The 24,151-nt window shown below is 42.2% G+C and overlaps 1 protein-coding gene across 6 annotated transcripts in view; it reads left to right on the forward strand.

Moving 5' to 3' along the window:
* Window positions 1-24,151, forward strand: part of LOC109912754 (tyrosine-protein kinase Fyn) — a 274,256-nt gene that overhangs the window by 22,983 nt on the left and 227,122 nt on the right. The window contains exon 1 of one of the 6 annotated variants that reach the window (XM_048597144.1): window positions 23,494-23,513. The exons of the other annotated variants lie outside the window; for them this stretch is intronic. The gene's annotated coding sequence lies outside the window, so the exon portion shown is untranslated. Of the gene's footprint in view, window positions 1-23,493; window positions 23,514-24,151 lie in introns of those variants that run through there. 6 annotated transcript variants of the gene reach the window in all.

Raw genomic sequence — 24,151 nt, forward strand, 5'->3', positions numbered from 1 at the left:
AGCATCAGAGGAGCAGGAAAGTCGACGTTTCGGGTCAGGATCCTTCTTTTCTGAAGAAGGGTTCCGACCTGAAACGTCAAATTTCCCACTCCTCTGATGCTGCCTAGCTTGCTGTGTTCCTCCAGCTCCACACTGTGTTATCTCTGACTCCAGCATCGGCAGTTCTTACTATATCTGAGTTTTAGTTGGCATTTTCGCTGGTCCTGAGAGCTTTCCTGCTCTGCACGCCTCATCAATGTTACCTAATCTGAGAGCCATGCCGAACATTGCCATCAATCTTGTTCCATTATTTAAGCAGAGTCTGGAAACCAGGTATTTGCAACATAACCACAATAGGAGTTGAATGTGCAAACACGGCAATGTCTGGTTATACTGCGGTCATGCTTCATTACCACAGTAGAACAAAAATAGGTTAATAGATTGTAGTAAGACCATGCTTGGCTGGAACTAGTGTGCTCACACACTGTCAGTTTGGAGGGTAGTAGCAGGATTGTGGCACATAGATGACACAACACCAACTGCACCGAAACCCACCTTCATTGGCAGTGCTGTGAGGTGGAAGTGGTGTTATGCTTCTTTGTTTTAAAAGAAATGGTTTGTGGGTGTAATTTCCCAGCCCTAATTGGTGTTGAGCTGAGTGGCTTACTGGGCCACTTCTCAGAAGGCAGCGAAGAAGTTAGGCTAGACCAACAACAGTTTCACAGTCTGCATTCCTGAGACCTAATTTGCATTCCAGATATTATTAGTTGAATTTAAATGCAGCCACCTGCTGTGGTGAGATTTGAACCCATGTCCCTGGAGAATTAACCTGGGCCTCTTAGTACCTAGTCCAGCGACCTTATCACTACACTACCTTCTGCTCTTAAACTGCCCCGCCCCGAGTAAAAATGCTATTTCTGGAAGTGCCAGCTGCCATTTTCTTCTGGATGGAGTCGTGAGGGATGTTTTTCTCATTGCCAGTTTTGGGTGGGTTTTTCCCTGGAATTATGGAGAAGACTTGGGAACCATGACGGCGACTTTCAATCTATTGCTTGATTGCCTTGTTTTGATTTTGAATGGAGTGAATGAACAGAGAGGGTTTGGTGTTTGGTCACTGACACATGGGCTGTCAACAAGTAATTCAATCATAAACAGACCCAAAGGAATTTTCAAATACACATTCACAATGGAGAATTAGATGAACAATGGAACAAAGTGAGGTAACTTTTGTTACTGATGTTGTTAGCTAAACCGCAGTTTTTGGTTTGTGTGTGTGTAGTTTCTAACATTCACCTATTGGAGAGACACAAAGGGCAGACACTTGTTCTGCCAAATTGCATACATGACCAATTTGCCCATAACAAACCCCTACAAATGAGCACATGATGATGACCAAATCATTTTATTCTGAGTGGTGTTAGTGGGGGATAAATGTTAGGCTGAACATCAGAGATAACTCTAAAATAAAACGGAGAATTGCGAATGCTAGAGATCTGAAACAAACAAGAACAAAAATTGCTGGAGAAACTCAGCAGGTCTGGCAGCACCTGTGGAAAGAAAAGCAGAATTAACGTTTCGAGTCGAATAACCCTTCTTCAGGGCTGTCTTGGGATTCGAAACCTTCATTCTGTTTTCGTTCCCAGCTGTTCCGGCTGAGTTTCTCCAGCAATTTCTGTCTTTGTTTGCAGCAGGGTTAACTCCCCTGTTTCTCTTTACGATAGTGCCTTTGGGTCTTGTACATCTACTATCAAGAGTAGGAGTGGCCTCAGTTTAATGCGTCATGATGGCCCCTCCAACTGTTCTGCATCCTCTCAGTACTGCAATGAGGAGTTGGCCCAGATTTCTGTGCTCATCTTCAAGAACAGGGATCTGCTCCTGATAATGAATGGTACGGCTGACACATAACTGAGTAGATTTCTGGTGGGCAGCTGGTTGCAGAACTGGTTCAATCGTAGACATTTGCTGCCTAAGCGTGAAATCCCCATCAGGCGAGGCAGTGGCCTAGTGGTTTTGTCACTAGACTATTAATCCAGAAACTCAGTTAATGTTCTGGAAACCTGGGTTCAAATCCCGCAATGGCAGGTGATGGAATTAGAATTCAATGAACGAATCTAGAATTAAGTGTTTAATCATGACCACGAAACCGTTGTTGATTGTCAGGAAAAACCCCATCTGGTTCACTAGTGTCTGTTAGGGATCGCCTGTCCTGCATGTGACTGCAGACCCACCACAATGTGGTTGAGTCTTACCTGCCCTCTGGGCAATTAAGGATGGGTAATAAATGCTGACCCAGCCAGAGATGCCCATATGCCGTAAGGGAATGTAAAAAAGAACAGTACAGCAATTTTACACGAGGCCAGAATTGGAGAATTGTGGAATTTCTGAGGTTTGTAATTGTGGAACAGCATCCAGAGCACAGTGGTGGTTGAGGCTGGGGAGAGGTTTGAAATGAAGGATGAGTGTCTTCAGCTTGAAAGCTGTAGAGCAGGCCCAAGACAATAACTAGCATTAAGTATTTTTAAGCTAAGAGAATGAATGTTTAGACGGATTTAGATTATGCCAGTTTCCATCTGAGAGCTGCCTAACGAGATGCCTGACTGTGATCAGTGCTTATGTATAAGAAACAAGGCATTTCTTGAAACAAATTACATTTTTAAAAGCAAGCAAGGCTTTTGAGAGATGTGCACCTTGTGACAAAGTTACTGTATTGACGGTAGAATACTGTTTTTATTTCTGTTTAAAATCTCAGAGTAACACTGGACAAGTTAAACATCTAAAAATGTTGCAAATCAACAGCAAAAGGGCAGGAAACAGCAGTCTTCCCACTTGCTAACGTCATCACTAACTCTTTGTCTGGGTGAAAATTATTTTAATCAGCTTGCTCAGGTATATTATAACACATCTCCAGGTCTAGGCAACTGAAAACAGATGAAGCTTTGGAAGTTTATCGGGAAAGTAGGACCAATCTGAAACGAGGAATTAAGAGGGCTAAAAGGGGTCAGGAAATACCTTTAACAAACAGGGTTAAGGAAAATCCCAAAGCCTTTTATTCGTACATAAGGAGCAAGAGGGTAACTAGAGAAAGGGTTGGCCCACTGAAGGACAAAGGAGGGAAGTTATGCGAGGAGTCAGAGAAAATGAGTGAGATTCTTAATGAGTACTTTGCGTTGGTATTCACCGAGGAGAGGGACATGATGGATGTTGAGGTTAGGGATAGATGTTTGATTACTCTAGGACAAATTGGCTTAAGGAGGGGGGAAGTGTTGGGTATTCTAAAAGACATTAGGGTGGACAAGTCCCCAGGTCCGGATGGGATCTATCCCAGGTTACTGAGGGAAGTGAGAGAGGAAATAGCTGGGGCCTTAACAGATATCTTTGCAGCATTCTTGAGCACGGGTGAGGTCCCGGAGGACTGGAGAATTGCTAATGCTGTCCCCTTGTTTAAGAAGGGTAGCAAGGATAATCCAGGTAATTATAGACCAGTGAGCCTGATGTCAGTGGTGGGGAAGCTGCTGGAGAAGATACTGAGGGATAGGATCTATTTGCATTTGGAAGAAAATGGGCTTATTAGTGATAGGGAGCATGGTTTTGTGCCGGGAATGTCATGTCTTACCAACTTGATAGAATTCTTTGAGGAAGTGACAAAGTTGATAGATGAGGGAAGGGCTGTAGATGTCATATGCATGGACTTCAGTAAGGCATTTGTTAAGGTTCCCCTTGGTAGGCTGATGGAGAAAGTGAAGTCACATGGGGTCCAGGGTGTACTAGCTAGATAGATAGAGAACTGGCTGGGCAACAGGAGACAGAGAGTTGTAGTGGAAGGGAGTTTCTCAAAATGGAGAACTGTGACCAGTGGTGTTCCACAGGGATCTGTGTTGGGACCACTGTTGTTTGTGATATACATAAATGATCTGGAGGAAGGTATAGATGGTCTGATTAGCAAGTTTGCAGATTGGTGGAGTAGCAGATAGTGAAGGGGACTGTAGGAGAATGCAGCAGAATATAGATAGATTGGAGAGCTGGGCAGAGAAATGGCAGATGGAGTTCAATCTCGGCAAATGCAAAGTGATGCATTTTGGAAGATCCAATTCAAGAACGAACTATACGGTAAATGGAAAAGCCCTGTGGAAAATTGATGCACAGAAAGATCTGTGTGTTCAGGTACCCTGAAGGTGGCAACACAGGTCAATAGAGTAGTCAAGAAGGCATACGGCATGCTTTCATTCATCGGACGGGGTATTGAGTACAAGAGTTGGCAGGTCATGTTGCATTTGTATAGGACTTTGGTTCGATCACATTTGGAATACTGCACACAGTTCTCGTCGCCACATTACCAAAAGGATGCGGATGCTTTGAAGAGGGTGCAGAGGAGGTTCACCAGGATGTTGCCTGGTATGGAGGGCGCTAGCTGTGAAGAGAGGTTGAGTAGATTAGGATTATTTATATTAGAAAGACGGAGATTGAGGGGGGACCTGATTGAGGTCTACACACTCATGAGAGGTATAGACAGGGTGGATAGCAAGAAGCTTTTTCCCAGAGTGGGGGACTCAATTACTAGGGGTCATGATTTCAAGGTGAGAGGGGAAAAGTTAAAGGGAGATATGCGTGGAAAGTTCTTTTTGCAGAGGGTGGTGGGTGCCTGGAACACATTGCCAGCAGAGATGGTAGAGGCGGGCACCATAGCATCATTTAAGATGTATCTAGACAGATACATGAATGGGCAGGGAGCAGAGGGATACAGATCCTTGGAAAATAGGCAACAGGTTTAGATAGAGGATCTGGATTGGTGCAGGCTTGGAGGGCTGAAGGGCCTGTTCCGGTGCTGTAATTTTCTTTGTTCTTTGTTCTTTGTAAGTGAGACTTGACCCCTGCTATCTTCTGGCCCACTACCACTAAGTCACAACACCCTCACCCTCTGGTTGTATGCTTTGTTTCTGTTGACCTTTTCGTGGGATGAATACACTGCTGGCAATGTCAGCAGTTGTTGCCTTTAATAATCGCCCTCGAACTGAGTGGCTACAGCAGAGGGTTAGTAAGAGTCAACCACATTGTTGTGGGTCTGGAGTCACATGTAGGCCAGGCAAGGCCAGGTGAAGTCAGCAGATTGTATTCCCTCATTAGTGAACCAAATAGATTTTCACAACAATTGATGGGAGTTTATTGGTTGTCGTTACTGAGACTAGGTTTCATTTCTTAATTTGATGAATTGAATTTCCATTCCAGTGATAGGATTTGACTCTGTGTCCACACAGCATCAGCCTGGGTCTCTCAATTACTTATGTGGTGACATTATCACTATGCTACTCACTGCCCTCCTCTGAAAGATGTTTAGACTTGGAAAGTGTGTGGCCGCCCATCAGTTTGTGAATGAAACTTTACGACGAATGGGATGGCTGGTACTTATGAATATTATTCAGGTGCGGGAGCAGTCCAATGTTGGAGTTAACCACAAAGAGTGCTCTTACAAATGGGACCATCTTATGTTGTGTGCCATACATTATAACACCAAACAGACAGTGCTTTTACAAAATGTCTCGTTTCTGAAGAGCTGGGTACTTGTGGTTAGAGGAAATCTCTTACACAGCCTGAACTACATTGAGAAAGTGGTGATGATGGTGGTGTTGGACATTCTCCATTACTCACTGCAGTCTTTGTGCTAATGGTGTTACTACATTAAGAAGTAGGGGAAATGTGAAAAGGAAGGAAGAGCTGGATTGAAGGGGAGGGTGTACTACTGTTCATCTACTGGAGGTCGTGGGTACGGATGTGCTGCTTTGTAAAATCTTGCTGGCCTGCTGGAGTGTGTCTTTCAGATGGCATATTGTGTAGCTACACTAACACTTGAAAAAGGAGAGAAGCTCCGAAAGCTTGTGTTTCAAATAAACCTGTTGGACTATAACCTGGTGTCATGTGATTTCTGACAGTGATGGTAGAGAGGGTGCATATTGGGGGCACCAGTCAAGTGGAGTGCTCTGTGCTGTCTGGTTCTGATTTTATGGGTTGTTGTTGTAGCTGCAGTTCTCCAGATGAAACAGTGGTTATCCCATGACAGCTGAAACATGAGCTTTGCATGTGATGATCTATGAACAATCAGGCAGCAAGCCATTCTTGAAGCATCTGTAGGTACCACTCTGTTCTTGTAGTTACGATGTACATCCTGCTAGTTCAGTTAAATTGATGACTCCAGAGAACGTCAATGTTGAGGGACTTGGATCTCCTGAAAGTGGTTGGTCCATGATGATGATCTGATGTCCAGCTTCTTCGGGTCGATTGTTAGTAAACACAACAGAATTATTTGTGAGCAGTGCTCTCCTAACCTGGTGGAAGATGGGAAAGGTCTTTAAGTGACCAATTCCAATTGGGCTAAGGGAGTTCCCGTGAGGAAACTCTGGGTCTCTGATTGGCGGTCAAGGAGTGAGACCACCTTCCCGTGTGACTTTAGAGTTTCTTTATTATTGAGCCTCATCAAGCCCCATTTTGTGAGGAATGTCTGGATCCTATAGTTAAGTGTTGCTGTAATGTTGAGGACTAGCCTTTTCTCTTGGCTTGAGCACAGTGTATATGAATATGCAGCATGAAAATGGACCACTCAGTCCATCTGGCCTATGGTGATGTTTATAACATACATATGTCTCCTACTGCTTTCCCTCATCGGCAATTTTTCCTTCCTGTTTATCTGACTTTTCTTTAAATGCATCAGTGTTATTTGCTTTCACTTGTTGTCGTAGCAATTATGAATTTAATAGATTTCTCACCAGGTCTGTATTCCTGGAATTTATTTACCAGCTGGTGGGATGGATTTGGGAAACCCAAATTTCAGTTACAATGGAGAAAACCTACAACAATCCAATTTGTAACTGGATTGAGGTGCCTTGTGTTTTGTCTTCAGTCAGTCCTCGTTTCCAATGGGAGTGATTATCTGCTTGACTTTAAACATTTCTTTTGAATCGACCTGTTCGAACATGTAATGACACACCTCTGGGAGAAGGGGAGACTTGAACCTGGGTTTTCCTGGCCCCGAGGTAGGGACAGTATCACTGTACCACAAGCACCTCCACAGCTAACAATGATTCACAGACATCAATTGAGTTTTCCATTTCTGACAATTGGTGAAAGAGGGGGGGCTTTTTTTTTTAAGTGCTTCTGGGAAAGCTGTTAACAGCAAAGGTTGCTGATGTAGAGACTGCAGCCTCTCCATTATGGGGAGGTACCAAGTGAATATCCTCACAATAAGAGAGAGGAACATTGACAGTGAGGAACTTGCCCATATCCTCCTGTAGTTTACACATTTGGAGAGAATTGAGTACGAGTGGGGAGAGCATTTGCGTGGGGTGGAAGGAAGTGGAAGTAAAATAGGCTGATTCTCTCTAGATTATACTGATTTATATCAAAGGCAAGAGCTGAATAAGGTGGGTGTGTTACTTTTGCAGACACGTTACAATGGAGACAGTTTCAGGGATATAAATAGGAGCAGGCTGAGGCCATTCAGCCCCTTCATATTTCACTGCAAAGAATGTGTTCTTGATTTAGGACTCCAGAGTGTTTGTCTGCAGTCAGTTACACATAAGCAGCTTGTGATTCCGTCAGGCTCGCCATACTGTCTATGCTTTCTATCTCCACTTCATTGAAAGTGCGGCAAGACTTTGATGTTTTCATATTTGAGTTTGCAAACGTTCAGCAAACAGCTGATCTTTTGCGGGGGTGGGGTGGCGGGCTGAGGAAATCTGGTGGTGAGGGACAACGGCTGTCAATGCCCAGTTTTGCCTCCTGCTTCCCCACTTGCTTTTGAGTGAAATAGCAAAAGAAATTTCATCCCAAAGAAGCAGAGCATAGTGAATGTTTGTGGAAGCCGTTGCACAGAGAGAGACATCCAGGGTGGAAAGTAAACAGGAAGGTACAGGCGGAAAGGCAGCAATTGTTATCGTTGGTGACAGTCTGAAAGTTAGTGATTTACAGGATCAATACACATGTTTAGTTTCTATATCCACAGGTAATTGATCAATTTTAAATAGCTGACATCTCAAAAATCTTGAAGGGCAATTGACTCTGGAATGCTGGGTAATCTATACAAGGAAACCAAATAAATTGGATAAAATGAAGATAAACATAAGTATCTGTACCTGGATTTTTTTTGCACCTAGTTTTAAAAATATTTTCTTGCTTTTCTAGATGCCTAATGTTTTTAGGAGTTTGTGGCTCAGTCTGCCTTTGTGGTTCTTTTGCCATTATCTTTTCATTTCTGTCGTCTGCTTGCTGATCCTTCCTTCTGCTATTGGAAGTATTTTCCTCTGATTTATTCTCCAAAAGCTGGCTCTAGGCACAGTCAGATTTCCCTGATTCCTTCTCAGCTTTACCAAATAACAGGAGTCTTTGACTGCTCGAAATGTCTTCAACCGCGAAGGCCTTATTTGGCATTTTGCCTGATGCCTCCCCGTTTTACAGTTTATGTGCACTTTCTTTGCTTTTGTATTTTATGCCTTTTATTTATAAGACTCTGGATCCTGCCTGTGTTCTCAACGTCTGCTGCCATTTTCAAAGGCTTTGCTCCACAGAAACTTCGCGGTCACGCTCCATTCCAACTGAAGTCTTCATCCCCTGTCGTTTGCTCGATTTCTAAGTTTCTTGACTCTTGTACACTTTGAAACAATGCCCTGTGTACACAGGTCCCTGTTATTAATGTATATCACAGCACAGTTCCTCATAACTGCATATGTCACTGTATACTTCCCTGTATACAGATCAAAGAATTGACGCAATACTAGGTCGGATAATGAGTAGTGAGGCTAATGTACAGGGGCTTCAAGGTGATTTAGACCTGTTCAGTGAGGGGCAAGGGCATGGCAGATAAAGTGTAATAAGAATGAGGTTGTTCACTTCGGTTGAATGAAAAAGAGAACAGCAGAGTGTATATAAATAGTGATAGATATGGAAATTTTGATGTACTAAAGGAACCTTGGTGCTCTTGGTTATTGAAAGCAAGCATGCAGGTGCAAACAATTAGTTAGGAAAGCAAATGGTATGTTGGGATTCATTGCAAGAGGGTGTGAGCACAGGAGCAAGGAAGTTTTACTCCAACTGTGCCTTGATGAGACTACACCCTGGACTAATGTGTGCAGTTCTGTTCTCCTCCCCTAAGGGAAGATATTATTGCTATAAAGGGAGTGCACTGAAGGTTCATCTGGGTCATTCATGAGGTTAAAATTGTTTCAGAGATAGTAGGAACTGGTGGCAGGTTTGTCATATAGGGTAAGATTGTGTCAACTGTGCCTGTATTCACTGGAGTTTTACAAGAACTAGTGGAGTTTACAGTTAATCTGGTGAACCTTTTCCTAACTGCCTCCAATGCCAATATATCCTCTGGGTAATATGAGGCAGTTGCATGAAGGGATTAAAGGCTTAATATAGACAAATCACTAATGCAGATTGATAAATTCAGTTTTGCAAACAGAAATGAAACAGTGATTCTGAGCCTTGTGGCAAGACCAGAATGGCCCATCCCTAATTACTCTCTAGTGGCTGGTGATATTTTAAGGTGAGAGGAGAAAGATTTTAAAAAGACACGAGGGGCAGTTTTTTTTAACACAGAGAGTGGTTCGTGTGGAATGAACATTCAGAGGAAGTGGTGGATGCAAGTGTAGTTACAACTTTTAAAAGACATTTAGATAAGTACATGAATAAGAAATGTTTGGAGGGATATGGGCCAGGAGCAGGCAGGCGGGAGTAGTTTTGTTTGGGATTATTGTCGGCATGGACCGGTTGGGACCGAAGGGTCTGTTTCCGTGCTGTATGACTCAATCAGCTGCCATCTTGAACCACGATAGCCCTGTGTTATTGTTGGTGTAACACTAATGGGTAGATCAGATTTCACAGTCCCTCCATTGCTGTTTCCAGTTAGATTTTGACATAGAATCATAGAATCCTTACAGTGTGGAAGCAGGCCATTTGGCCCATTGTGTCCACCCCAACCCTCGGAAGAGCATCCCACCCAGACTCACCCTTCTACTCCATCCCTGTAACCCTGCATATCCCATGACTAACTCACCGAGCCTGAACATCCATGGACACTATAGGCAATTTAGCATGGCCAATCCTTTCAGGTGAAGTAACACTTCACTTGCACTTCCCACAATCTACTGCATTCACTGCTCACAATGTGGTCTCCTCTACATTGGAGAAACGAAGCTCCCATTTCTGAAGAAGGGTCTAGGCCCAAAATGTCAGCTTTCCTGATCCTCTGATGCTGCTTGGCCTGCTGTATTCATCCAGCTCTATACCTTGTTATCTCAGATTCTCCAGCATCTGCAGGTCCTACTATCTCTGAACTACCTGTTGCCTGCCACTTTAATGCACCACCCTGCTCCCTGGCCAACATCTCTGTCTCTGTCTTGCTGCAGTGTTCCAGCGAAGCCCATTTTCCGCTTGGGGACCGTACAGCCCTTCCGAACTCAATATTGAGTTCAATAATTTTAGGGCCTAAGCTCTCCCATGTCGCAGCCCCCTACCCCACACACCGGGTCTTGTTACCACATAGCCTGCCATTACACACCCCCTGTTGTTAGTCACTAACAGTCCCCATTAACAACTGTTCACCCTCCCAGCTTGATCATTAGCAACTCCTTAGTCTGTCCAACTGCCATTCTCTCTCTTTTGGGCTCTATCCTATCATTTGCACCCTACCCCATCCCCCTCCCCCTTTTATGCTGCCGGACCTGCTAAGCTTTTCCAGCAACTTTGTTTTTGTTTCCACCTAACCTGTACATCTTTGGACTTTGAGAGGAAACTGGAACACCTGGAAGAAACCCACGCAGACACGGGGAGAATTTGAAAACTGTACGCAGACAGTCACTCTCCTAAGGGTGAAATCAAACCCTCACACTGTGAGGTATCCATGCTAACCACTGAGCCACCTTGCCCATTGGAGTTTCGAAGAATGAGAGGCGACCTTGTTGAAACATGCAAGATTCTTAGGGGACTTAAGGATAGATGTGGAAAAGTTCTCTCCCCTTTGGGAGAGTCTAGAGCAATGGGGCATAATCTTAGAATAAGGGTTCACCCTTTTAAGGCATTGATGAGGAGGAATTTCTTCTGAGTGTCATCTGAGTGGAATTCTTTACTGCAGAGGGCTGTCGAGGCTGGGTCATTAAGTATATTCAACGCCGAGATAGACAGAATTTTTAATCAGTAAAGAGATCAAGGGTTATGGGGAAAAGGCAGGAAAATGGAGTTGAGGATTGTCAGATTTTCGATTATCTCATTGACTGGTGGAGTCGGTTCGATGGGCTTGAAGGACCCATTTCTGCTGTTATGTCCACGGTCTTACCACTTCCCCGGTGCATTCTCCATGACATTGTCCACTTGCCAGCCATTGAGACAATGATACAACTAGTGCCCTGTCTCTCATGCAACATAAACAACATAAAATGATAGTTGATATTCTTATGTCTGTCCTGATTGATAAGTTAAATGCTGTTACATCTTTACTTCCTCAGACAGCATCTCTGAATCAAATGACTGTTAAGAACTAGTAGAGTCTTTTTCTGGTTTATAGTGAAATCTGAACTTTTCAGATAGTTTTGTTAATAATGGTGATGTACTGTTCTGTTGATGTTGAGCTACTTTGAAACGTCGTGTTCACTCAGGTTTTGCAGTGAAGCAATAGTACTTGCTGATAATGTCTAAGAAAGCTGCCTGCATAGATCTGCAGATCTCTACATCACGGATTACTCCTTTTCCAATGTCAGTTTGAATCTGTTGCCACATGAAGGGGATCTCCAGGGATCCAACAGCAGTGATGTCATCAGCAAAGGACATTAAAATATTCTCACAGGGAGTCAGAAATTCAAATTCACTGTTTGTTTCACTTAATTACAATTTTAAAGAGGGGGAATAAATGTTTAGGATGTATACAGGTTGAAGCTGAAATAGTGTAATTTTTTTTTAACAAAGTGAATTTACACTGGAGAAATTTGGCATTCTCAGGGCTTGGGAAGCTGTTCAGGAGAAAATGATGCACTTCATTTGCTGTTGAAATTCTTACACCTCGATCAACATGATGTACTTTTTTAACAAAGGTTTTCACAGTAAGATTAATTTTGTGAGCCAGCTTTCAGAAAAAAAGTAAAATGCTGTGGTGCTTTGTTTGTGCTGAATCTGAGAGAATGGCTGTCAAATGTGCCCTGTGGGCTGGAATTTGACAAGCTCCTTGAAAACAGACAGTAAAGAAACATCTCCGTGAAAATTGAAACTAAATGTGGAGGCTGAGGCCTACTTTTCCCGACAGTAATGTGTTGTGTTGGACCAACAACATGCTGGAGACACACAAAATATTGAAAATAAAAACAGTCTTGGTTGGAGCTAATTTTCATCAGAATAGAAGGCAAATCCAAGATTTCTGTCACAGATTTAAATTTTTAATGTTGACCATTTTCCATTTTGAAAGAGTTGCAAAACCACCAAATGTTTTGTATTCCCCAAAAGGGGAGAGAACTTTTCCACATCTATCCTTAAGTTCCGTAAGAATCTTGCACAAGGTCGCCTTTCATTTTTCTAAACTCCAATGGGTGGAGGCCCAATTTATAGAGGTAAACTAAGGGACAATTCACCAAGGAAGAGACCCCAAGCTTTTGTTCAGTTGAAAAGGCACAAATACCTGAACAAATTCCTTTTGCTTGCAGTGGACCATAACTATAGATAGCTTCCAAACAGACTGTCCACACAGTTGAGTAGTAACAATCATAAAGATTAATAGGTTTTTTTTACTCTGAAGGCTGTAATTTACTCTACAATATCATCTTTGGTGCCCTCTGAGTCTTAAGCCCATTATCCAGATTAAGGTTTACCTAGGCACAGCACAGTGCCTTTTGTATAAACCCCAGTTGGTAATTTTACTTACCCTATTTGGACCACTTGCAGACAATTGCATATACTCCACTAATGAAGGGCAACCTTGGGACTGATGCCAAGGAATTGTTTCTACATTTAGAAGATGATCAGCTGGTTGTCAGGAAGATGGTTTTTGGAATGGCTAAATGCAAGGAAATGTCCTTCTTTCCTCCACAGGGACCTCCAGGAAAACATAGTAACTCAGCACCAGCCACTTATTCTGATCTCACCTTTCACCTTTGTTGACCACACAATAAAGTCCTTCTTGCTTTTGCAATTTGCAGCTCACTACAACATAAAGGGGTAACTTGATGAGTTGATGGGCAGGTTTTGTTCCAATCCCAGTGAATTTGATTTAAAATATCTTTTGACATCTTCAGCATTTTGATATTTCGAATGATAAGCAAATAAAATAAATGGACAAAAAAAGCTGCTGTTTGCATTTTCTCCCCTAAATTCACATAAGTTCATTGACAAGTTTCCCAAAACACAATTTGTCTACATAAAACTGTAAAAATATAGAGTTAGCTTGGAAGTGTTGAGATTCAGATTGAGTGCTGAAGAAGAGTCTTACCAGACTCAAAACGTTCGCTCTGTTTCTCTCACCACAGATGCTGCCAGAGCTGCCTGAGGTTCTCCCCATAGCATTCTCTGTTTGTTTCAGATGTCCAGCACCTGCAGTATTTTGCTTTTATTAGATTAGCGAAGAAGTGTATGGGCAAGGTAAATATCACAAAGAGGGGTCACTAATCCCATTAAAATAGAAACGCCTACTGCAGTTTAAAGAAACTAGAATAAGTGGTCTTTAAGGCCTCTTGTAACAGTGATAGTGTTCCTACCCCTGGACCAGGAGGCCCAGGTTCAAATCCCACCTGCTCCAAAGGTGTGCAATAATATCTCTGAACAGATAGATGAGGAATTAGGTTTAAGTGGCCCTTATTCCTTAGTCTTTCAAAAGGGATTAGATCGCCAGGGTTCTTGAAATTTCATCTTGTGTTGGTTACGTTGGGAAATGCATAAGTGCTTGCCTGTGCCAATTCTGATATGTATACACATATTATATACCGCTTGATCCACTACTATCTTGGATCAAAAATGTTGACAACCTGATATGTCAGGGTTTGCAATGTCCCAGTGGTGTTGGCATCAATGGTTGCTTATGACATTCTCCATTTCCCAAACCAGCCGTTGTGTTCATCTCCCTAGGTGAAGTGGCCAAAGTGGTAGATTCATGCTGTGGGTCAGTAACAACTGTGAACAGTCAGAGCTGCCCAAGCGTGTTCTCTTTTTAGTTATCACCTCCCATTGCAAAAAATAAAGTAGATGCTGGAAAGGTAAAATTTAAGAACACAAAAAAATTCAGAAAATGCTCAGCTGGTCTGGCAGTGTCTGTGGAGCAAAACAAGCCAAGGTTTCAGCTAATGACTACTCTTCATCAGAACTTCTGAAAAGTTAACCTGTTTTTCTTCATAGATGATGCCAAACTGGCTGAGTATTTCTGACATTTTCCATTTTTAATGACTTGGAACTGAAATGAAAGCAGATAAGCAGCTTTCATTCCAATAAATTATGCTGGATTTAAACTCTACCCATAAGATAAGAGTCACATTCCTGCCCACTATGTCTCCTGACCTCTCCCTAAGAGTGCTATCCTCTTTTTCCAGCAACTGGCAATGCAAAATATAAGGGCTATTTCTGAATTCCTAAAATAGATTCTGAGAGTTGCCTTTTTAAAGAAAATTGTAATGAGTTGACATTTTCCATTGTGAATCTGATCACTTATTTGCTTATCTTTGTTGTAAAACATGATTAGACATTTTAAAGGCCTCTATTGATTTTGATATTGATCGCAATATATGTGGGACATTGAACTCACTGAATATCTTGTTATAGAGGAGCTGCCTTTAACTATTGCTACTGACAGCTAACTTTGAAGTGGTCTGACACAGTTTACCCCATTTAAGGCAGTAATTGAAGCACAGTTGCGGGGGGTGGGTGTGGAGAGCAAATTGAAATGTATTAGGTACATTAGTTCTTGGCAACCTGTTGCAAGTTGAGTAATTGCTTCATAGCGTATACAAGAGATATACAAGGAGTGTATTGTAGAACGGCAGTACGTATCTTTTTAAAGACAAAACATATATTAAAAAGCCTGAGCAATTTTCAGACCATCTAAAGGCCGAAATAAACATGTGGCACACACCATTGAACCCATCTCTTAGAATTGTTTGTAATTATTTTTCAATATGATGGTCATGTTTTATAGTTAAGTATTCTTAGTCCTCTATCCATTAGATTTTTCAGTATTTTTGAAGGGAAACTGACATCTGATATGTTATCCATAAGGTTCATGCATTGTGTAGAATAATGACGACTCTTAAATTAACAATGATGGTTGTGCAATATCCTCCTTTGATTGTACCGAGGGATTTAATGAAGTCAATCTCTCAATTCTTCATTTGCCCGACTCAGTGGGACAGCCCTTGCTTAGATTTGCTCTTAACTATTCAATCTCAGAGCATTTCTGGCAATGGAATTTCTTCTTACTATCGGCTAACTTTTCTGAAGATCCATCTTTCATCCCCTCAATGTGCCTTCATCCAGATGATGTCTCTTGAAGACATTGTTTAAATCCAGGTGGTCAGCATCCTTACCCCCTCTACCTTTGACTTGTGACATCTGATTGCTTATCTACCATTCATTGAAAGAAGGTCATTAACTTCCAACAGCTAACCACGAGTAGAATTGTCTTTGACATCTGCCATCCCATAAACACTGTACATCTACCTCAGTCAGAATTTTGTTTCCCGCAGAGTTGAAATGTCTAAAACTAGGGGGGGCATGCATTTAAGGTGAGTAGGGGAAAGTTCAAAGGGGATGTGAGGGACAAGTTTTTTACACAGTGGTAGGAGTGTGGAACACACTGTTGGGGTAGTGGTGGAGATAGATACGATAGGCAACTTTTAGATAAGCACGTGAATATGCGAGGAATGGAGGGATATGGACCAAGGCAGGTAGAAGGGATTAGTTTAATTTGGCATAATGTTCAACACAACACTGTGGGCCGAAGGGCCCATTCCTGCTCTGTACAGTTCTGTGTTCTATATTCTTTTCAGCAGCTCGCAATTGCGTTGTGTCTTTGTTGGGAAACCTGCCAGGGATCATTGCTGGCATGTTATCAAACAGAATTTGACACTGAGCTCTGTAAGCAGATAGTAGGAGAGATGACCAAAAGCTTGGGTCAGAAACGCTCTTGAAGGAGAGAGAGGTCCAGAGATGGAAAAGGTTAGGTGGGAATTCAACTCTATAACGAGTTGCCCAAAGGCAACTCGGGTTGAGAATTTAAAACCTGGAATTTGACAGGATGAGGTTGCAATTGGCAACTGTGAATGAATATATTCACTTTACCTCCACAATGTTCTGGCTTAGTCCCGAATCTTACAAAGCTTTTGGTCACTGTTGCATGTGTTTTATTTTGGCTCAGTCTCGATGTTCATTTAATTGTACTCGTGATGTGTCTTGGGCTGTTTTTGCACATTAAAAATTCAGTACTCCAACTGTGCGTTATCAATGCTGGTGATGAAAACTGCTGAGATTAGTCTGAAATTATTTCGGCTGCTCTTTTTGGCTTTTTGTAGCTATTCTCACTTCTTTGTTGGAAATTTGCGATGATTGTGTTACTTCTTATTTTATGAAGAAGCTGTAAAGTTTTGAAAAAAAAAGTACCTGGTGTAATTTGGTTGCATGGTCGTTGATACTGTGAGTGGATGTGGGGGTGGAGGATGTGGAGGTGGGGAATCTGAATAATATTAAGCAGCTGGTCGCAATGCAGTTCGAGTTGCTAAAGGAGATTTTCATGCTCGCTCGGCTGTGCATCATCTGAAGAATGCTCGGTTAGGAACAAGGGAAAAGTAGGATCATATTTAAGGCTTTCCCTGCAGCTCACATTATAGGCCTGGACTTCAAAGCTATTAGCTGTGCATGTTTGGAGCCAAGAGGAAACCATCATCAGGCAAGAAGCTCTCTGATCTGGCTAGGTTACAGGATTTTAAAAGCCTGAGAAGCCCATGGCAAATGTTATTATCAAATCCTGCTTTAACACAAATTGATCCCTTGCTTTAAGATGTTTTTGCAAGTGACATGTTCGGAGCTGTTATTACACACTTCTGGGACTTGAACCTTGGCCACCTAGTTCGGAGATAGGGACACGACCACCATGCCACATCGCCCAGATTACACTTTTTTTTAAAAAAAAGTCATGAACTAATCTACCCACCAGTTTGGTGGGATTTGAACCCCGGTCCCCAGAACGTTGCCTGGGGGTCTCTGGATTAATAGTTTAGCGATAATACCACCAGGTCATCACCTCCTGAACTCTTATTTTTAAACAAAAAACACAGGCCATTTTGTACACCTGAGCAACACTCCATTTTTATTTGTCAGGAATCTCCCATGGTCCTTTGCCAAGAATCTGAGCAGCAAAGATGCCTTAGGAAGAGTCACTCTGCCTTGTCTTTATCTTACAAGGTGAGAGAATGTTCGAGAAGAGGCAGAAGCTGATTTTTTTATGTGTGGGGCAATAGGGTTGATCTTGAAATCCATAAGGATCTTCAGCATTCAAAAACAAAATCATGGATTTGTATCACTCTGACGAGCCCATGTTGACAGCCAAAGGCAACTCGGGTTGAGAATTTAAAACCTGGAATTTGACAGGATGAGGTTGCAATTGGCAACTGTGAATGAATATATTCACTTTACCTCCGCAATGTTCTGGCTTAGTCCCGAATCTTACAGAGATCACATTTCACTCCATGCTACTTGACAAAATGGGATATAATGCAAAATGATGAAGGCTGGCTTTGTGGATGAATGAAAGAAATTGCTACCACATGTCTGTAGGAGTGGCCAGTCATTTCTCCACTCTTGGATGCAGTTTATATTCAGCTTGAAGTGCTTCTTAAAGAATTGCAGTTGGCACTGATGGCCTTTTGGAGCTGGATTTTCTGAAAGACCTGGAGCCCAGTTACATTAAAAACTAAGAACAAAATGTAGGAAATCTGGAATAAAAACAGCAGGCTGGAAATGCTCACCAGGTCTGGGAGCGTCTGTAGGTAGAGAAAAATAAACAGAGGTCCTGAGGTTCTGACAACCCAGAGAGCTGTTGGAGCAACATTGAAACATTACGCCCCTTAACAACAAAAGATTCCAAGATTCTGATGCACTTCATAGTTGCCCAGGCAAGGTGAGAGGGTTGAAAACTGGCTCTAACTCCTGGGCATGTATTAAACTGCACCTCTGACACCACAGACTTTTCAGCTCCATTTCCCAACCCTTGCCTTGATACTAGGCCTCACCTGACCCTGCTGGAACTGTTTCCTGCCCCTGGATCAGGAAACCTGACCCCACCACCCAAACCTGCTGACCACCCATCTCCCACCACTCCCCTGACCAGATCTCCTGAGGACCCACCTGGCACCCTACTATCCCTGTCACCCACCTGACATCAACCCCCTCACCTACCCACATGCCAGCCCACCCGCCCCTCACTACCTCACACCCTTGCTTTCCCTCAGTGACCTTTGGGATGATCTGCCTGTACTGCAAGCAAAAGAAAACCTTTCACTGCACATACGATAATAATAAATCAAATCAAATGTTGGCCAGAAAAAATCAGGTAAGTGGGTAATCTTTAAAGACTGGTCAAGTCTGTTCTGATCAAATCAGAATATCTAGCCCAGAGTCTAGATGCTTTTCTGAAAACAGCCAAATTCAACACGAAACATTAATGTTGTTTCTCTCACTGCAGTTGCTGCTGGGCTGTTTCCACTATCTTTTGTTTCTATCCCAATTACATCTCCTATTTGGCCAACAACAAAAAATCTCCAAAACCTGTGACAAGATGAGGAAATCTGCTATTTGCTTTGAGGTGGACAAGAAAGTTAATTCTAAAGTGGCACCAGTTCATCACATGTCTGTGTTTTTCAATAAGGTTACTGAAGGTAAAAATTTTACTTCCATAATCTGCAGAGTCTCCCAACATTGGCTCAGTTGGTAATATTGGTTCTAATCCAGAAACGAGTGGATTTCAGCCTCAGTCCAAAGATTAAGTGTATAACATGGACCAGCTCTCCAGTGGAGAGCTGCAGAGTCAGAAGTACTATCCTTCAGATGAGGAATCAAAGAGAGATACCCTGGAGTAGTGCTAAAACTCCTAACTCTCTCTCTTTTGAAAAGGAGAGTGGGGTGTTCTGCAGGTATCCTGGTCATCTTCCCTTCCAGTAAATATGTGCTACATTCACATCCTGACTGTTTTGGAGGTAAATATGAGATTGGGCTCAGGGAATCTTTGATTTTAAAAGGGTGGTAGACCGGAAGAAACAGTTTGAGTTAAAGTCAATATCTCAAGATTGAGACCTACACAGTCCGTTCCTGGAATTACTTTGTTCACTGTAGGCATCAAAGATTTGGAGATGGGGCTGGGGAGCCATCTCTAAATTTCTACTCATTCTCCTAATGTAGATTGAAGACACCAATATGCACACAACAAACTCTCACAAACTGACAGTGGACCACAACTTCTGCTTTCTGGCTGAGGGATAAATATCAGGCCAGACACTTGGGGAAAACTTTCATGCTGTACTTTGAAATGGGACAATGGGATCTTCTCCATCCACCCACGAGAGCTTCTGGATGGAAATGGTCTTGGATTTGGAAGGTGCTGTCTGAGGATCTTTTGTGAATTTCTGCAGTGCATCTTGTAGTTAGTACACACTGCTACTACTGAGCATCGGTGGTTTTGGGGGAGTGGCGGTGGTGGATGCTTGTGGATGTAGTGCCAATAAGCGGGCTGCTTTGTCCTGGATGATGTCGAGCTTCTTGAGTGTTGTTGGGGCTGCACTCATCCAGGCAAGTGGGGAGTATTCCATCACACTCCTGACTTGTGCCTTGTAGATGGTGGACAGGCTTTGAGGAGTCAGGAGGTGAGTTACTCGCTGTGGCATTCCTATGGAGAAGAGATAGATTCCTATTGAGATAGAGAGTGAGCCATGATCATATTGAATAGAGGAGCAGATTTAAAGGGCTGAATGATCTAATCCTGTTCCTCGTTCCTATGTTTCTAGTCTCTGACCTGCTCTTATTTATAAGGCTGGTCCAGTTCGGGTTCTGATCAGTTATAAGCCCCAGGAGGACGTTGGTTGAGTGGCAAATGTTGGGGTTTTCTAGGTTTAGACCCAGGTTTTAGTTGGAATGTTTTTTCCCATTAGAATTTTATTGATGAGATTAAAATCTACTGAAGCCTGATGGATTTGGGCAGTTTCTGCTTCTGTGTACCACTTTTACCTTTGCTATAGAATGCATCATGGATGCAAGTGCTTTAGCTCAGAGATAAAGCCTCCTTCATGCACACACAATGTCAGCGCCACACCAAAGTGATGAATTGTGCTTTGTTACGGCCACGGGACCAGCTGCTGTGCTTTGATATGCCTGTCAGCTTTCTCTCACATTTGCTGCATCTCCTCTGCAGCCAGTCTGACATTCTGTTCTCCAGCGAGCCCTCTTTCACTTTGCCCTCTAGGTCATACAACAGTAGGCCATTTAGCCCCTTGAGCTTGCTCTGTCCTTCGATAAGATCATGGCTGATCTGATGGTAACCTCAAATCCACATTCCTGCCTACGCCTGAGAATCTTTTAAAACCGTTCCTTGACAAGAATCTTTGTACCTTTCCCTTAAAATTATTGGTCAGAGCATTGAGTCTCAGAGTTGGAATGCAATGTAGCAGCTGTACAGGACATTTTAGAACATTGTGTTCAATTCTGAGCTCCCAATTATAGGAAAGATGTTGTGAAAATTGAAAGGGTTCAGAAAAGATTTACAAGGATGTTGCCAGGGTTGGAGGGTTTGAGCTGTAGGGAGAGGCTGAATAGCCTGGGACTACTTTCTTCGGAGCTGAAGTGTAATCTGATAGAAGTTATTAATATCATGAGGGGCATAGATAGGGTAAATAGCCAAGGTCTTTTCCCCAGGATAACAGAGTCCAAAACTGGAGGGCATAGGTTTAAGGTAAGAGGAGAAAAATTTAAAAGGGATGTATGGGGCAAGTTTTTCACACAGACGGTGGTGCGTGTGTGGAATGAGCTGCCAGAGGAAATGGTGGAGGCTGGTACAATTACAACATTTAAAAGGCATTTGGATGGTATATGAATAGGAAGGGTTTAGAGGGATATGGGCCAAATGTTGTCAAATCGGACTAGATTAATTTAGGATATCTGGTCAGCATGGACAAGTTGGACCAAAGGGTCTGTTTCCTTGTTGTACTGCTCTCTGACTCTGTAACTCTGCTTCAACCTCCTTTTCAGCACAGACTGATGAGCCTCTGAGAAAAAGGAATCACAGAATCTCTGTTTTCAATAGGTGACCCTTGATTTTTAAACAGTGACCCCTAGTTCTGGTTTCTCCCATAAGAGGAAGCAATGTCTCCACACCTACTCTGTTAAAAGCTTCGTATATTTTAATCAAGTCACCACTTACTCCTCTGAGCTCCAGCTGTTACAAGTCAAGTCTGTCCAACCTTTCCTCAATAAGACAACTTGCACACTCCAGATGTTAGTCTTTGCTGAACTGCTGCCAATGATCTTGCATCCTTCCTTAAGTAAGGAGTGCAACTCTTTGCACAGTACTCTAGATGTCATCTCACCAGTGCCTTGTAAGAGTGAACCATAACCTCCTTACTTTAACATTCTGTTCCCCTTGCAATAAATGATAACATTGAATTCTCTTTCCTAACTAATTGCATTACCTGTGTATAAACCTTTGTGTTTGTGCACAAGGACACCCAGATCTCTCTGAACTCTGCAACCTTTTAGCGTTCGGAGAATATCCTTGTTTTTTATCTTCCTGTCAAAACGGGCAATTGTACATCTGTTTTCAGATGAAGTGGCATTAAAGGTGACCTTTTATTTTCTGGATGTCCCTTTTTAATGGTCGTTTCAACTCTTGTAGTTTTGTGCACCTCTTCATTTGCCTTGTGGTCTGTTCATGGAATTTTTAAGATGTGTCATACTGCATTTCCAAGGCCTCTGAAGGATTATGTGGATTTTTTTTGTTTAATACAAACTTGAATTTTCTTGTTGTTAACACATCCTTCCTTTTCACAAAATTATGTCTGGCTAACTCTGCTTCTTCTGACTTCTGCATCAGATCTGCCATCTTCTATTATCGTTTTTCTTAAATAGACAAACTCATCTAACCTCTTCCTGTATGACATCATCCACTTCAATATTCCCTGTAGATTTTTTATATTCCTTCTAACTGCCTTTGACTTTTGTTTTTGCTGTTCACACTAAGTCCAGATTCTAAATGTCTATATTTTACTCAATGTACAATATTTTGTATTCTTATGTTCTTGGCTGTAAGTTTTACCAACTGGAAGTAAATCTTATTCTCTGAATGTTTGATCTGTGTACAGCTTCTTGGTAACAGTACGCATGATGTTGGTTGGAGTCATACCTGGCACATAGGAAGATAATTGTGGTTGCTGGAGGTCAGTCATCTCAGCTCCAGGACATCTCTGCAGGAGTTCCTCAGGGTAGTGTCCTAGACCCAACCATCTTCAGCTGCTTCATCAATGACCATCTGATCTAGTTATGATAAAATATTATGTTGACATGATCACAGTGAGCAGTAAATGGAGATGTTTTGTGGTGATGCCCTGAAATGTTATGACAACGTATATAAAAAAAAACCTTGTGGTAATTGTAATGGGCAGCTCCAATTGGTGAAGGAACATTGGGAATGTGTGTAAGAGCTTGGATCAAGAAAGCAGTGCCACAATTTTGTCAAGAAAATGATCTGATGACGACAAGGATCGTCTTTAAGCAACCAAAACAACTGCAGACTTGGAGAAATCCAGGTGGTATGTGTAGACATCGAGTAGATGACGTGATGGTGAAAGAGCATAAAGAATATTTATGCATATCCCAGTGTGGATGTAAACTCATTCATTGTCTCCTTGTGCAAAAATTGAGTTGAAACTAACAGTACTGAAAAGGGGACCATTTAGACATATTGGAGGATCAAAACATCAGACAGGCATTCACTCTTAAAGTGTAAATCAAGCGTGTGTGTCATAGGATTGAGGAATCTGGACAGAGCTCTCCGAGCAAGAAATAAATAGCAAATAGAAAAGACATGAAAGAGAGTATTAGACAAGCTGCGAAGGAGGTATTGTCAAAACAGAAAACAGAAAGAGACAAGGAGTAGATGATGGGTGAGATACTAGCAATGTTGACAGAAAGAGGAAAGAAAAGAAACAGACCTGATGAAATTGAAAAGAACATAATGAATGTATGTCGGCCAGCTAAAGGGGCCTGATTTAATGAGATGTACTGGAGCTGGAAAGGAAGCACAAAATGAATGCTATTTACCAGAAGGTGAACTCTTTGACAGATAGAAAGAAAGGGATAAATGCAGACTGTGGGTGTATGAAAGACAAAGATGGTGAAATGTTTTGTTTGAAAGGGATACGGTAGCGAAAAGATGGACAGACTGTACAACTGAATTGTGCGATGATCCAAACTGGGGAAGCGGTAAAGATCTGGAGTCAAACGATGGACCAAGCATGATATCAGAGGAAATGAATACTTTGAAATTGGTGAGTACAGGAAAAGCTCTAGGCATTGATGAAGCAATATCTAAAAGCCCTTAGAGAAACAGAAATCTCTGATCAAATATATGACAAGAAATGTATTCTAAGTGATATGGGACATTCATTATTCGTTAATTTGCCTTAGAAAGTGAAACAGTGCAATCATTTTGGAACGATGAATTTAATGAATCTCATTAAAATGATCTGTGCTTTGATACAGTTTATGAAATGTCCTCTTTGTAAACTAGTCCCTGACCTGGCCCTTTTCCATTCACTTTTGGACTTGATAAGAAGTGACAGCCTCCATGCAGTCAATTCAATAACATCCACTAATATGAGAAGCTACGTGCCTTGGAGTCTGCACATCAGACAGCTTTACCAACAAATCAAACGTTTCAGAGAGCAGTTCATTTTAAAAAGGAAATATGAAAGCATCTAGATGGAAAGTCCCCTTATCACGGCGCACAACCTATGAGGTGAAGTGACGCCAGTGGTTGGAAAGTGTGATGGGTATGAATAAGATTGCTAAAGTTCAGATGCATGTCAGTGTCTGACTGTGTGAAGAACTAGGTCTGGGAGCACTTTGCAGTGACATTTGCTCTTGTGTGAACCACCGTAATTGGCAGGAATGTGCACACTCTGAT

This window comes from Rhincodon typus, chromosome 5 (genome assembly GCF_021869965.1).
Source record: "Rhincodon typus isolate 14 chromosome 5, sRhiTyp1.1, whole genome shotgun sequence".
Taxonomy (NCBI): domain Eukaryota; kingdom Metazoa; phylum Chordata; class Chondrichthyes; order Orectolobiformes; family Rhincodontidae; genus Rhincodon; species Rhincodon typus.